The sequence below is a fragment of the Metopolophium dirhodum genome, chromosome 1 (assembly GCF_019925205.1).
Source record: "Metopolophium dirhodum isolate CAU chromosome 1, ASM1992520v1, whole genome shotgun sequence".
Taxonomy (NCBI): domain Eukaryota; kingdom Metazoa; phylum Arthropoda; class Insecta; order Hemiptera; family Aphididae; genus Metopolophium; species Metopolophium dirhodum.
Genome location: NC_083560.1, coordinates 109,409,790 through 109,424,910, shown reverse-complemented (window position 1 = coordinate 109,424,910; position 15,121 = coordinate 109,409,790). Strand labels below are relative to the sequence as shown.

General features: G+C 31.3%; 2 pseudogenes; one reads left to right on the top strand and one right to left on the bottom strand.

Moving 5' to 3' along the window:
- Positions 1–3,665: 3,665 nt before the first annotated feature.
- On the bottom strand, positions 3,666–12,105 carry LOC132949938 (uncharacterized; annotated as a pseudogene).
- A 1,294-nt stretch (positions 12,106–13,399) lies between these two features.
- LOC132934245 (uncharacterized) lies at positions 13,400–14,454 on the top strand (annotated as a pseudogene).
- The last annotated feature ends 667 nt before the right edge of the window (positions 14,455–15,121 follow it).

Below are 15,121 nucleotides of genomic sequence, written 5' to 3'. Positions count from 1 at the left end.
ATACATTCAAATACACTTCACTTGAAGCAAAACATATACTGAATATCGGGGAATTACATACAAGCTGATAATGTTTATCCTACTCCGGACTGGTAGGGTAACCGCCTAACCATCAGTATGGTAGGCGTCGACAGCGAGCCCAGTGTTAATTTGTTTTCCCAATAGTTTTTATAATCAATAGTATTATGGTGTATATTTAATATTATTATCAAATAAGGTTACATTTTGTTCAACATATTTAAATATTTGACTCAGATCAACCTACTCAACCTAGCTGCACGTTAGTAGCTGAATTTGAAGATGACAAAGCTATATTTTCCTCTTTTAGCTTCCAAAACCACATGTACAATACGGAAGAACAATATTGGAGATTCAAAGTCAACTAAGTCAAATGACAAATCCTACCACACTAAAAATTCTTCAATGCTTTCCGAATGTCACTCTTTACGAAATCACCTTCCTTCTAGATACTTAGCTAAGTATACCTAGGACTTATTTTAAATTTTCACCTAATCAACACATAAAATCAAAGGGACTCAACAACCAGCTTTACACGCTAAACAAAGATACTTATTTAAATATTATATAAGTAAGTTAAAAATAAAGTAAGTTATTATAAAGTTTTTATAATAGTTTTTTTTATAATTTTTACGGGAGTCGCGATAACCGATAAGTACCAACTTTTCTATAAAATATTTCATAATATTAACAACAACCCACTATTAAAAAATCATCTTATTAAAAAATTATCGTATTTTTCCATTTCATTTCATTCACATGAAATAATATTACAACTTATAACACTAATCCAAAATATGTAATAAATGTTCAATTGTGGCTTATTTTGTCAAAAGTTTCAATTGTAAATGTTTACCCGTTTCAGTTTTCACATTTGTTTATTCTTTACAAAACGAATAAACCTAACTTAACATTCATAATTAATATATATAAATATTATTGAAAAAGAAAATATTGTTAACATTGTTTTTTTGGTGTTGATTCAAGTACAGTTATAGTAAGAAAAGTATATTTTAGTACAAAACACAGACGGTATGTTACGAATCTCACACTTAATATCTAGGTACTATAAATTGTATATTGGTACCTACATAAAATAAGAAAGTATACGTTAGTTTAGTTGATATGTTTAATTATATAGGTGTGGTGAATTGAAATTCAATTTATAATGAATAGTTAAACAAACTAAAATTAAAATATTATAATATCAAAAGTTTGTGTTCAAAACCAGATATATTTTGAAAATTATTGTAATCAGTATAATATATTTTTTTTAAATATTTTAAATCGAAAAAGACACATATTATTATACATACATTATTATTGAAAGTAACATTTTCGATTATCTTTCTCCTTGAAGCAAACCATGTGTTGGAGAAAGAGAGTTAGGTATTATATATATGATACAATTATTATAATTATAAAATTTACAAAATACAGAGTATAGGTTCTAAGTACATTCAAAGCTAAACAAACAAATATAGTTTAGAAATATTATTAAGAAATTGTACATGTTAAAGAAAGAAATATAAAATAAACATATTAGTCTAAGATACACGAATAAAACCTCATAGATTAATACTTACAAAGCTTAGAATATAAAATAAAATTACAGCAACTCATTATTCAACTCCAGAAATAAGTATTTATATACCAAGCCTTTAATATTAATCCTTTCATCCCCAAGTATTTTTTTTTTTAAATTCAAAAGGCATAGAATTGAAAAGCGTTGGTCCAAGATAATCTACAAAACATTGACCAAAAAATTTATTTGTATAATTAACAGTCAAATCATATTTCCTCAATTCTCTTTTATTGCTTAACTCTTTATGATAATTATCTAAGTTAAATTTCTTAACCAAGTACATTATAGCAATTTTTTATACAAAAACCTTATTGGTAATACACCAAGTTCTTTATAGTTAGCATTCGTAGATCCTTCTATTGTGAATTTATTTAGGCAAATTCTGACTATATTATTTTGATTAACTACTAGTGAATTTAATATGTTATCCCGAAGGCTACCCCATACCAATAGACCATATTGGAAATTCGATTGATATAGTGCAAAATATACTATTTTCATTGTTTGTTTAGGTACCATGTTTTTGAGTTTGATCAATTTAAATGTAATAAAACGTAGTTTTCCTAATAAATTATTAATATGAAAATTCCATTTTAAGTTGTTATCAAAAATAACACCCAAATATCGAATTTTTAATTATTTTGCAGTTTTCCTGATTACATATTTTGTTATTGACGCAGCCATGTACTGCTATAGTATTGAAGTTACAATCTGTTTTATCAATTGAAAATGGCATAAACACAATTTTATCAACATTTAGAGATAGATTTCTATTGTTTAAAATTTGTATTATCTGATTGAAACCTCTGCAGGCTGTCTCATATACCCCATCCCATGATTTATGTGAGAATAGAAGATAAGTGTCATTAGCATAAGTAACTATTGACCCATCAAAATTAATACCTATTACAAATTTTGTTAATATATATTAAAAATAGAATGGGTCCAAGAACACCATTGAGGTACACCATTTTTAATTCCATATGTGCTACCATTTACTTCATTAATTTTAACTGACTGTTTTCTATTATGCAAATAGCTTTTAAACCAGTTTAGGCTCAAATTATTAATTCCAATGCTAAGTAGTATGTTTAATAAGATTTCATGATTCACTGTATCAAAAGCCTTGGCTATGTCTAAAAATATTGCCAATGATTTATTGCTATTATCTAGATAACTGTATAGAAATTGAGTGACTTTATGAAGTGCATTCTCAGTACTTAACCCCGGTCCAAAGCCATACTGATTTTATGATAATAAGTTATTTTTTTTTAAGAACTCAATCAGTCTAGCTTTGATAATTTTTCAAATATTTTAGAGAAATTGCTCAACATGCATATTGGCCTATAGTTGCTCATAATCGATTTATAACCACTTTTAAACAAAGGTTTACATCAGCTACTTTTAAGGTATCAGGAAAAATACTTTGTTCAATACTTAAACAATAGGATCCACTACTATCTTTACACACTATCTTCATTTCCTTTCTTAACGTTCAAAGTAGGTGAATTTGTTTTAGCATCAATAGAGAATTTGCACTTAGCACAGCCCGCCCCATTTTTGTCTAGCTGTTTTTGACATTTTCCAAAAAGCCGTTTCTCTTAACACCGCACATCCAAAATGAAAAAATGCATTGCATATAGAACACTTCAGCTCATCTTCCTCGTGAATATACATACATTGCACAACATTATACAGTAAATAATTGAATTACGCAATTATTAATTAAGATAAGCGACGCACATATTACAATATACACGCACGTCTATACAGAACGAAGGAACTGCCATAACTGATATAAAGTGCTTAAATCTAATGTGAAAACTGAAAACGTCAAAGTATTATAAATTATCGTTGAATTACGTCACAATCCATAACCTGAATGGATCAAAGTGATCGGTTTACTGACTTTATTAAAATAGTTAAGTTATATTATTAAATAGTTATATTATCAATCTATTCAGTGTAAAATAAAAAAATTTTAAAGTAAGTTTTTGAATTGTCGCGCCGAATTGCTCCACCGATCGTTATATACTTTTATGCTTCGATTCGCTGAGGCAGATTACAGATATCGGCGGATGTCACATTTGTTGTTCCACACCACGTAAACGTCGGTGGCTAGCAACGACATGAAGCAAACGCCGGTGAGGATACCGACGATCAGCAGGAACACTTCGAACACGCCCAACGGTCCGTCCACGAAACGCTTGTCGGTGTTGCTCTTATTCTTGACGGTGCGGCCTAATTCGCGGTCGATGACGACATAAATTTCACGCACGTCTCCGTCAGCGGGAGACGATGGTGGTCGCAAGTACACAAACGTCGTCGCTGCGTGTTGATGATGATGCAAGGAGTGCCCTTGGCGTTACGCAGTCAGATGGCTAGGCCGACGGACGGCCGGTAGCCCCGATCCAGGTGGCGGTCGTTGATTGTCACGTTGTGGCCGTCGGTCTCAAAATCCGTGAAAGCCGGGTCGGCGTACAACCGGGAAAGTCGGGCTGCGGGGACAAGTCCATCGTGTGGTCTGCAAAGCGCACGCGGAAACCGAAGTGCAATAATGGGGCAAGAGCGCCGGGGGTCAACGATCGGGACGGGTCGAGCGCGGGCGACCGGCACTCCATAAACGTGTTGCGTTTTGCGCAACCGGCGTAGTGTCTTACGCCGTCCGGGTCGTCCACGTAGGTACAGCATGGCGTCGCTCACGCAAGCCAGATGGCGGCCGCGCACACGATGTAGATGCCCGAGAACGGCTGTTTCGCGTCCAGAACTGGGTCATCCGCTTACACGAACTGCACCGCAGTCCTCGTACCTAGCGACCAGCTCACACGGCACGTTAGCAGGGCCCGCGGAGACGGGACCGCACGTCGGCCCCAGAGCGGTCGGGTTGGGGTAGACAAATTTGAACGTCTGGGTCGATGTCAGCCGCAGCGGGCCGTACGCGACGTGTACCGAGCCCGTGGCCAAGTCGGGCTTCGATGGTCCGACCGTGCATGTGATGGTCTCACGGTAGACGCAATCGCGTTCGGCCACCTTCCGCGATTCGGACAGCACGTCGTGGTTCTTGATAGTTATCACCAGCGTTACGCCACCCGACCACGGCGCCGTCAGAGGTTCCAATCATGTCCGGACTAGCTTCTGAGGGCGCTTCGGATCTGGGGAGCAGTGCAGCGGTGTCCTCGTTGTACCGATCATTTGCTGTAGTGTCCGCGATGGCGGTCGTAGTACTCGAACAGGCCCGTGCACATGTTAGCGGTCGAACACCGTTTGTAGTAGAACGTGTTGAATTCTGAGTCCCAGGAACATGCGACGCAGTCTTTGGTCTTGTTGGAGATGTCGCAATAATAGCTATTGTACACGGTGAAGTAGTTGTTGACGCCATCGTCGATCCGCAGTGGCACGCCGTCGAATGTGAATGCTGTAATGGTAGATCATCAGCCTCTGCTTGTCAAACTCCAGATTGTCGTTACTTATCGACTCGCTCACCGTATCGTTGGACGTCACGCCCCTCGGCAAGCACGTGATGTTGCTCTTGCCGAGATACTTCACGAAACCGATCATGTTGTTCGATACCTTCACTTTATACGTGGAGGGCAGGTGTATTTTGTAGACGAAACTGTCGACGATGGTAAACTGTGGACAGTGCGCGCGGATGTTCACCACCAACAGTTCCAGCCTCCACATCGTGTTCATGCACGTCTGCCGTTGTAACGACCAGCTGCACGTCGGTTTTTCTGCACATTTCGGGGAAGTATCCGCATCGGCTCCCGTTTGTCAACATTTTCCTGCGTTCACATAGAGCATCACTTGCTTTTCGTTTCAACGAATTACTTATTTTTTGGCGTGCTAAAGTAGTATCTGCTTCATGGCTATGATCAAGATCACTATCCACTATCACTTCATTCAAGAATTTTATAAAAGCGGTACACCCACGTTTCGTACACTTCCACCGCTCAATATCTCCTGACAAATTTTTATAATTTTATATAATTGACAATAATATGCTTAGACGCAGTACACTTCGCAATAAAACGAGAACTAACATTAAATAATATTTTGTAATGTCATATAACTATATTATATATGCGATTAACTAGCTATCAAAAAATTCGTTATCGAAACCGGACGCAATACGGCATTACAATCTAGACAGTCGTGCTCACCGGTTGTGTCTACTTCTTATCTACTATATATTACTAACAATTATTACGCACACTATGGATTCAACCGCATTAGATGATATCAAATCTTCATTAGATGAACTTAAAGCCTCTCAAGGTAAGATAATCTCATCAGTTAATATTTCAAATAATAACATTAAAGCCTTGAATAAAAAGTTTGACGATATAATTAAAACTATATCTATTTTATCCGAGGAAAATAAGATGCTCAAAGAAAAAATGTCTGTTCTGGAAAATAAATATGATCTTTTAGAAAAAAAAATCTCTACCTCTCAAATTTCTACTAATGAAAACTTATTATCTGAAGTAATGGAGAGACAATCACGCTCATGTAATTTAATTATTTTTAATTTACCTGAATCTAAGGAAGATTCCCAAACTAAAATAACTGATTATGATCAACTCGTAACCATATTTAACACAATGGAAACAAATCCAACAAAATTTACCTGTCATCGTCTCGGAAAACCAAATTCAAATACTGAAAATAAGTCACGTCCTTTAAAAGTTGTATTATCCAATACCATTGAAGTGTTCACATTACTTCGTTCGCAAGCAAAATTACGTAATTCTCCAAATTGGTCTAATATTCGCCTGGCTTCCGATCGCACAACAATGCAACGTGATCATATGAGAAATTTACGTGAACAATTACAGAAACGAAGAGATAATGGCGAGAACGATCTAATTATTAAATACAATAAAGGCATTCCAAGTATAATTAACAAAAATAAAATTTTTTAAATAAATCCCAGTCAGATCTTAATATTTAATATCAGAATGCACGAAGTCTAAACAACAAACTCTCTAGTTTAAAACGACTTATACCAAATTCAATATATGACATATTTATTTTCACTGAAACTTGGCTTACTGATAACATTTCTACATCTGAACTGGGTTTTCATGGATATGAAGTTTACAGATATGACAGAAACTCACAAACCAGTTCTCTATCAAGAGGTGGTGGCGTTCTAATTGCTGTCCGTAATACATTAGTCTCAAAACCTATCTTGTTACATGAAAATAAAATTGAATTACTATTTGTTATTATTCGATTACCATATCGCTCTCTCATTATAAGCTCAGTTTATATTCCAATTCGTTCTAATATTAATATTTTTAATGACTATTTCAATTATGTAGAATTTGTATATAACAAACATCCTAATCATGATATTTTATTATTGGGTGATTATAATCTTCCCTCAGCCAATTATTCTAACATTGAGTTACACTTTAATGATAAATTATCTTATTTTAATTATCTTATCAGATTTTTAACTTAAATAATGTAATACTTGATTATGTTATATCTAATTCAATATCCATAAACGTTGAAAAAAATAATTTTCCTATTATTCCTGTTGACCCCCTCCATCCTCCAATAACTATAACTTATAATTATTTATTTTCTAGTGAATTAAAATTCAATAATTATGTTTTTAACTGGAATTTAGGCAATTACTTAGGTATTATAAATTATCTAGGTTCTATTAATTGGTTCAATTATTTTAATTCTGATTCAAATATTAATGATGATATTTCCTTTTTATATTTACATATTAATATTGCAATTAATCATGTTATCCCAAAACAACGTAGACATAAACTAATTTATCCTATATGGTTTAGTAAGGAATTAAAAATCTTAATCAAACAAAAACAAATTGCTCATCTTGCTTATAAAACATTAAATTTACCCGAGTCATATATCACTTTTTCTAATCTTCGAACCCAATGTAAAAATATCAGATACCGTGATTATAATGTATATATTAATAACACTCAAAACTCAGTTAAAATTAACCCAAAACATTTTTGGAAATTTTATAAATCACAAAAATCATCGTTACAGTTACCTGCAGTAATGTCATATCTGGATGAAGAAACTTCCTCTGGGTCCGAGATAGTCAATTTTTTTAAATCACACTTTTCAAACGTATATAAGCCAAACACATTAAATAGTTATAATATTTCCAATATCAGTAAATTAGATAACTCTTTATTCTGTGTTAACTCTATAAATATTTCAATAATGGATGTTTTTAATGAATTTTGGTGTACTAACCAAAATCAATCACTTGGTCCTGATGGTATCTCTGCAAAATTTTTAAAGGAATCGTCATTTATATTATCACCTATTATAACTTACTTATTTAACAAATCTCTAACGACTAGTATCTTTCCTGACAAGTGGAAATTTTCATTTATTACACCAATTTTTAAAAAAGGTAATAAATCATTAGTTACTAATTATCGACCTATCTCTAAAATTTCAATCTTACCAAAAATATTTTCTAAATTAGTAAATAATAAAATTTTTCCATTATGTGAAAACATTCTTTCAAATGAACAACATGGTTTTCGCCCAGGGCGTTCAACAATAACTAATCTTAGTATATTTAAGCAATTAATTCTGGAATCTTTCAATAACAAATCTCAATTTGACGTTATTTATACGGACTTTGAAAAAGCCTTCGATAGAGTTAATCATTCTCTTCTAATAACAAAACTTAAAGCTTATGGATTTTATGACCCACTTCTTTCATGGATTCATTCCTTCTTAACCAATCGCACTCAAGCCGTAAAATATGAAAATTATATTTCAGATCGAATTAATATTTTATCCGGCGTTCCTCAGGGTGATCACTTATCACCCTTACTATTCTTGATATTCATAAACGACATTAATAAAATTTTAAAACATTCAAGTTGTCTTTTACTTGCGGATGACACAAAAATATATAAGAATATTAAATGCACTAATGATGCGTTAGAACTACAATGTGACTTAAACAGCCTTTATCAATGGTGTATTGAAAATGATATGTCTTTGAATATTGATAAATGTGCTATAGTCTCATTTTCTTTAAAAAAGAATACTTTACTTTTTGATTACACATTAAATAATTCAATCTTAACTCGTAATTATGTAATTAAAGACTTAGGTGTTTTTTTCGATACAAAACTTTCATTCAATTTCCATGTTAATTATATAAGAAACAAATCCTACAAGAAACTTGGCTTAGTAAAACGTATGTGTAAAGATTTTTACGATGAATCAGCCCTAAAAATCTTGTACTTTACGCTAGTTCGTTCTAACTTTGACTATGCCTCTATAATTTGGCGTACTAATAATATTATCCAAAACCATAGTCTATCTACTGTACAGAATAACTTTTTAAGATACCTATCATATAAATATCATTATATAAGAACTCCTCATTCTGGATATGAAACCGTTTGTAATCTCTTTAATATAATGCCATTAAATAAAAGATTTATTATCTTAAACTGTAAATTTTTATATAAATTATTACATAATATTATAGATTGTCCCGAAATAATCGAACGTTTAAATTTTAGAGTAAACCAATCTAATTCCAGAAATAATTCCACTTTTTATCTTTCCTCTTTCTCTTCAAACTATATGCTATATACCCCTGCAAATATACTTATGTCAGCAGCTAATTCAACTAAAGACTTAGATTTATTTAACACTACCTTATTTAATTTGTCTAATATTTGATCTAATCATCTCTTATCCTCTTCTATTTCTCTGCTTTCTATATCATATTTTCCCCCTTTTTATTTTTTTTTTACCTACATTTATAACCACTATACTCTCAATATAATTATTTATTCATACTATGCTGTTTTTATATAATATCTTTAAGTTTAAATCGTTATTTAATATTTAAGATTTGTATACATATACTTTTTTTTTTTTCTTCTTTTTTCCTTTGTTCTTTTCTCTATTTTGTTCTGTTTTATGTTATTTGTATTCACATTACTTTTAAGTTGTAACCCATATTATGTGCACTTAACACAAACTGTCACTACAATATTTTTGTAATTGGAATTTATTTCCGTAAATAAATTATTATTATTATTATTATTATTATTATTATTATTCAACAGACGGCAAGAAATAACGACCCGGAGCCGATACGGACTCATTAACGTCCAGCGGGAGCCGATACGGTATCATCCCATTTCGGGCTACAGCCTATTTACGCCCCAGAGTAGTACATTTGCGCCCCGAGGGATATAGACAAATGCGCCCGAAAGATAAGGTACTACCTGCCGATTTATAGCCCATATGCGCCCATTTCGTATGCAACGTTGCTGTTGTGATAGGTTAGGTTGATATATTAGGTGATATATAGTAAAAAAAAAGTATATAAAAAATATTTCATGATAAGTTAATATAATAATAAGTCAATATTTATATTAAAAAAATGTTGAAAAAAAATTTAAATAAAAATTAATAATGTTGATTTTTTTCACACATATATAATAAAAAAAAGTATATAAAAAATATTTTTATGATAAGTCAATCCCTCTAAATTTATAAGAAATTTTTTTTAAATATTGTACTCTGGTTATATTTTTTATTTAATATTCGGTCCAAGTTGTACATGCAAATTCTATACGTTCCTTTTCCTCATTTCGTTTAGGTTTCACTGTGCCTTTATTAACTTCTTTTATTTTTAAATAAGTTTCCACTTGAATTAGTTTTAAATTTTCGATAACATAATGTAATTGGAGGATGAGGTGAATAAAATTGTGCATTAAAATGTTTGTGGAAAGACTCTGTACAATTTGTTGTTCGTGGTGCTTTAGAAGAAGGATCACCAAATTTATGGTGGAAATGTACACCCAATAATAATATAATTATACAATATATAGTCCGAAAATTCTGATAAGCATGATAAATTAAAATCGGGCGTTAAATTTTAAACATCGAAATAAGCATCTTCGATCATCATTCGACGGTAAAAATGGTAATCCGGAGAACATTGTTAACCATTTGGCTATATCGGAAGACTGATCATTATAAAACTTTTTCAGATCTGTAATAGAATTTATCTTCCGATACCAAGACTGACCCAAGTGAAATCTACATGCCTTTATGGTACTATTGTTAAATACGGTTCTGAAAGCTTGGTGAGCAGCAATTTAAAAATCTAGATGCATTGATATTGGATTAAACGGTTGTTGAATTTCCTTCATACATATTTCACTTATAAAATTCCACATTGCTAAGTAGCAATCAAATGATTTTGAGGGCAAAAATGCAATAATTAAAGGTATATAAAATTCATTTTTGTAACCATGTATGGTACATTTGATAAAAATAAGAAGGTCTATATGTAAATGTACCATCTTCAAATATGTGTGTATTATAATTGCATAAAAAGTTTAAATTCGATTTGCACGTTATCAATATAATATTGTTTTCACTATCAACAATTTTAAATTGCTCGTTTTTAAATATCAAAACTTGTAAATCGGAAATTTGTGCGATTGCCTCATTAAGTGATTTAGGAATAGGGGGCAGCACTTTTTGTCGTTCACGGTATATAGATTTTCTAATACTATTCATATCAGATAATTTAGATGTACTACATGAAGATAGCTGCGTGCGTATTATATAATTTGGCCGTAAATTTAAATCCTCACATGCTTTTCTTTTGCACTTACCTCTAACTTCCAGCAAGTTTAAATCTTCAATAGTACTCGGTTCATGGTTATGGAAGTCTTTAATCTCGATTAGTGTTGATTTTGAACAATTCGTTTTTACATACGCAGTACAATCTTTTTTAACGCAACGCCAACTTATACTTCCCGAAACCAAATTTCTACTAAAGTGGAATTTAAAGTTACAAAAAATTAAACACTCACGATTTTTAGTAGTAATTTTTATTTTAAATTCCATTTTTAAACACTCGATACTCACGTATAATACTCTGGTAAAAATTTGTAGATTGTGTAAGATTGCACAACGCATACACAGAGAGAAGTGAGGGTCGTCATGAAGTCCAATTAAGATAAAATGGACTGATATTCGATAATATCGATAAGAGTGTAACGTAAAAATTAAAAATAGTTAAAACGGGAAAAATAATATGTAGAATAGTTTTAACTTTATAAGGTAATAAGTAGTATTTCTTATATTTCAGAACACAGTTTGGCAACATCGCACAGGTTTAACACATTTTCATTCAAAATATTTCGGGCGCAAGTGCCTTATAAAAAAGGTGTGATGGGCGCAAATGGTTTGCAACGACATTTCGTACTTGTCCTCAATCCTGAACAATATACCACATCTTTGTTTTTATCGTGCTTGAAAGAATCGACTTGTGACACACATACAAACACCTGTAAAAAAATTAATATTTTAACAATTTTGTTTTATTAACTATAGTAATATAACACTATAGAGTATAGACATATTATATTACTGATATGACTGATATGAGAGAGGCGAGAGGTCCGGGCTAACAGTGTTAGGAAAATATAGCTTACTAAATCCATCTATACTCTACTCAATAAAAAAAAATTCAAAAGATAGCAAAATAAAAGTTTCAAAATTGAATTCATTAGCATTTAATTCAAACCTTGTGATAAAGAAGATATTATGTTTTACACTTTTACAGTAAGTAAGCTAAAAAAAATTATTTTTCTAAACATTTATAGCCCTACCCACGACTCATAAGATATGACTTACAACTTCGTCTCCCCTCATTTATTTTTATTATTAAATTATTATTTATTTATTCAAATTTCAAAAATCACGATTATTTTAATTATCAAATTTGATGTTTCCAAAAGACGTTTCAATTTACCTGCCCGTATTTGTACATGCACACCTTTTTTATGTAAAGACCTACCAATGACTATATAGAATAAAGACTTAGCATAACCCAGCGCTTTATTATAAAATTCAATTTTATTTCAGCAACATACCAAAATTGTTTTATCTATTTCGATGGAATTCGGTGTACAATGTATAATATAATACCTACTTTTTAAACATTATATTTAATACAGTTACAGTGACATTTGTTGTCTCCGTCTTACAAGTGCGTAACATGGCAAATTTTACGCTCAGCGGAACACGTTTATCTCCGTTAGTTAAATAATTAGTGCGAATTGACCTCTTATAAAATTTAAAGGTAAAATTATTATATAGATAATGACAGGCTTTTTATTATATTTTGATTTTAAAGTGAGTTATGGGTATTTTAAAATGTACAAACAGTTTACAATCTTAAAATACACATTTACTATTGCTATAGCTTTAACCATTTCACAACTTTTACTTTTAACCAAAAAATTTACAAACAGAACATTCTATAATATTATATTAATATTATAAATTATTTTATTTCATTCTATTATATTAAACGGGACGATTTTGCAATTATTGTAAAATGTTTGTGGTGAATAATGGAAAAGAACATATTTGTGTGGAAAGTATGAAACACATATTATCTAAATATTCTTTAGTTCACTGATTTCATAAATTTATTTTTCTTACAAATAAGTCTATAGTTACAGAAATACCAAGAAAAATTGCACCCCGCAATAGTTTATTTGACATTTTAGATGAAGAAGTAGAAACACCTATTCGGTCTGGTTGTTATATAAATAATTGATTATTGTTCTTAAAATATTATTTGAATTTGAACTTATTAGTAATTCACTTAGTGTAATTTGCCTATTTATTATTCATATATTATTTATTACTATAGATAAACCTATAACTTCAAAAGACACTAAAAATAAAAATGAGTTAGTAAAGAAGATTTTGTCAAACTAATCTATCATAAAAACCTGTAAACCACTTTGGGACCATAGAATATCACTTATTGAAAGATCAGAAAATAGGTAAATATTCTTTACTTAATTAAAGAGAACCTGGAAGTATATAAGAGAAAGGTACACAAGGGAAAAAAAATTCAAGTGCAAGTGGTTATGCAGGTGGCAATAAAAAATGTTGGGAACATTTTAAAAGTTTACAATTTTTGGATGATGTGTTATTGGTTTAAAAATAGTATATATTATCTTATGTTGTATTAAAAAAAAAATCTGCTTATATTAACATTTTAAATATTATTTTTTTATAGCACAACAGATCCCCGTTTAAACTCCCCCGCTTAAACGCTCTGAAAGTAAGGTGTTTTTATTAAAAAAAACTTTGTAATAATTTGTAAAATTGTGACTTTCACAGAAACTTTGATTGAAAATTACATGGGCTCTCTTATTGACGAACTACAACAAAGTAGACCCATTGCTCCAACTGAACCAGTGTTTTTGGCTCTTGAACTCACCACTGCTGAAGATCAACAATTCAGCTTATATTTAACTCGTATTATGTTGGATGTACCAAGACAACAAAAAATAAGACTAGAGGGAAAAATTATAGTTATGGGTATTGAAGAACTAAGTAAAATTCCATAAATATACCTATTGGCAATAACACTTTAAATACTTATGTATCTTAATCCAAAGAAACAAACTTATGGACTGATTAAGTACCTGTACCTCCTAAAAAGTGAAAGAAATATTTTGTACAGTCAAAAGTTGTTTTGATTTAATAAATGATAATTATAGATTTTTATAGTTTTATATTACAAAATAATGTTACATGTATACTATTGCACTATAAAGTGTTTCTAATAGATATAAATATAATAAATACAATAAATAATATAATATAATATAATATAATTAATACATGTATTAGTTATTTTAAATTAAACTTAAATGTTCAAGGATTGGAATATCACAGAAAAATAGTCAGTTAACTTCCGGGTGCACAAGTTCGTGTGCACCACCGACATTTGCTCGAGTATCGTCCGCTCCAGCACATTTTGTGGCGCGCGTCACCTTACGATCAGCTCGTAGAATATGAACTAAACACAGTGACGTACGGCCTCAACAATAAAGCCAGTCTTTTTAATGTTCGAAGACATCCCGTTTTAGCTTCATTCGGTACATAATATTATATTTAATTAATCAATTAACACTTGGTTTTTGAATATTTATAGGTTTAAATCTGATGAACAAAAAATACGTGATTTGATATTATCAATGTTTATTGCTAATCATTCAGCAATATTTGTTCCATAGACCATCTTGGAGAATTATTAAAAAATATTAGTGGTAGTCAGTTCCAGAATTTAGAACTACAACGTACAAAATGTCCCATGTTTATTATGAATGTAATTGCTCCAGTATATTTGAATGAACTGAAAAAAGCTATAGGTAATAGTCCATATTCCATTATTCTTGACCACGATTTAAGATATACAGGTTGCGTTTCGAACTCCCATAATTTGACTAGTGAACTAACCAGGGGTAAGTAACTCTATAGGACGGAACGGATATACTCAGATACGTAGTGTGTAGGACAATCGTTGCGAGTGCTAGTGACGGCGATTAGTCAAGCGCATTGCCAACATACCAAAATACTAAATTTCCCAGACGTAGGTATTACTGATCATAGTAAACATAATCTCAAATTAAAATATCATAGGCTTTTAAA